Consider the following 2500-nt stretch of genomic DNA (forward strand, 5'->3'; position numbering starts at 1 on the left):
TAATATTAAGCTGAAAGCTTCTAGGGTCAATGAAACTTAAATATTATTAGCTTGTATTCTGCTATTTTTTTTTTAAAAAGAGAAATTTTGCAAGGCAATGCAACCTAATCTTTGTGCTTTTCATTTCAAGAGGATGAGAGTATAATTTGCCAAATTGTATGTAAGGATGTCACTTTGCATATTCTTCATACACTTACATCAATATTTTTTTAGTATTTAGGTTTCTTCTTTGGTTTATATAAGTAGCATGTGTAAAGGAACATAATAATCATGTTAACTTATGGTGATAGTTACACTAAAGTGCAATATTAGATTAATGTGCAAGTAGCTTATGGAATTCAGAGAATATGTTTTATGTTTTGCATTTAAGTTCAACCATGCATGTCCGTAGAGTTAGTTTTTCAAGAGGGGAAGAAAGTGAAGCTCGACTTTAACTTATGGTGATAGTTACACTAAAGTGCAATATTAGATGAATGTGCAAGCAGCTCATGGAATTCAGAGGGCAAAGGAAAAGGTTGGAGAAAAAATAGGCTCAGGTTAGTCTAGAGCATTGATAAAATAATTTTCAAATCGATGGAAGAAGGAAAAATACCTCCGCAAAATTGATGGGAGGACGAATAAATAGTTAGTGATAATTATGGTAAAGGGTTGAGGCTCAAATATAAATTAATTAGTTTTCCGTAAACGGGCGAAAGGATTGATGTAAGGGATTGCACGCCTTGTTAAGTCTCCTATTCCGTACATGGACAATTGCAAAGGTTGCAGAGCAAGGGAGCACGCAGTCGTACTTTCTTTTGGGGCGAACGCATGCCAAAAATAACAAGAGGGTTAACATTTGATGATGATCATTATCACGGTAAGAATGGCACTAGAGGCATTGGCTAGCCAAACAGCATGCACGACTCGACTCATGAGAGCGCAAATTTGCGTGCGGTGCCAAAACCTGACAATACCAATTTCAAAAACCCGACAATTCCAGCAATATATATACCTACTCCTAGTGTTTTGGTTGCCCCCCTCATTACCCTATTACCCTCTCGTGTGTGCGCCAGCGCCCAAGGCTGCACGCTTCAAACTCCAACCATAGTTGCTTTTTGACGGGTTTCATGCCCGTTTTTTAGCATTTCGGCTGTAAAATACTTGCAAATTTTTAATGTGCCCATAACAAAATTACACTAAAATACCAAAAAAAACTTGCTATAAGGGCAAGGGTGCCCGTAAAAAATCCAGCCTGAGCCTAACATGTCAACATATGGAGAGAGAGAGAGAAAGAGAGAGATCCCAAAAAGCGACAAACCCATGTCTAAAAAAATAGATCATCAATCTTTTTACAAAATTTTTAAGGTTGGAAGAAACAAACCATTGATCCTTTTACAATATTACTTTCAATCTTGTCTAAAAAAAGGGCACAATTTTTCACTTGATCCTTCATTTTCACAATGTTTATTGAATTTATAGCAGCGTTTTTTATTATTATTCTATAGACAGCTTTTCTTTAACCAACATTTTGCTTCTTTGGGAACATGTAAACCTCTCCATTGATGCATTCCATCATTGTGAGAGCATTATGACAACCAAACACAATAAGCATTTAGGAATTGCATAGGTTCACCACGTATAACAATTACATCTCAAGGACGTGGATAGAGTCATACCCTAACCCCCCAAGATATGTGCTTATATTGAGACACATTCCTAATCATGCTCACATCAAATGGGTTCATTTGGGTGCTAAAAATACTTGGGAACTCATATGTTGCACTCAGATGGGTTCATATGGGTGCCAAAATACTTGGGAACTCATATGTTGCACCCAATTTGGATCTTCTCCATGGGTTAGTAACATAACCTAGACTTCACTTAAAGTCTAGGAGAGAGAGAGACAACAATCACAAGAGAGAATCAGGAATCACAAGTATGATAGACGTTTGATATCCAAATGTTTGTGGGCTAAGAAGCATTACCATCCTTATATGCCCATCATATTGCAACCTCTCATGTCCATCACTTTTTTAGAGACAAATTTTTCCTTTTTCCAATGAGTTATAGACTATGGAGACCATAGTCTATAACTCATATTCTTTTACAACATCATTGATGACTAGGCTTCTAAGAAAATCCCCATATCACTTGCATGCAAAGGGTAGTATAAAATAGGAATGTATACATGGTTATATCATTTATATTTGTATGCATTCTTTCAAAAGGAATATACATAACCCCTACTATAAGTCAAATATATTGGTAGCTAATAAACGAGACTTTCTCATAAATGTAAACACACTATAAGTAGACCAAGTTAAGAAATGGTACCCTCATCACTTCCATCCAAAGGCTAGCCATTCCCTGCCTCAAAATTCACAAACCAAACATCCAACATGGAAGATTGCATCGTGGATCCAAAAAGGAATAAGAGACGTGGTAAAGGAGACTTTCTTATAAGGGTAATGAATATCAGTAGATCGAACCAAAAAATGCTATTCTCATCACCACCATCCAA

Source organism: Cibotium barometz, chromosome 30, assembly GCF_041138505.1.
Source record: "Cibotium barometz isolate CiBa-2024 chromosome 30, ASM4113850v1, whole genome shotgun sequence".
In the NCBI taxonomy this organism is placed as follows: Eukaryota; Viridiplantae; Streptophyta; class Polypodiopsida; order Cyatheales; family Cibotiaceae; genus Cibotium; species Cibotium barometz.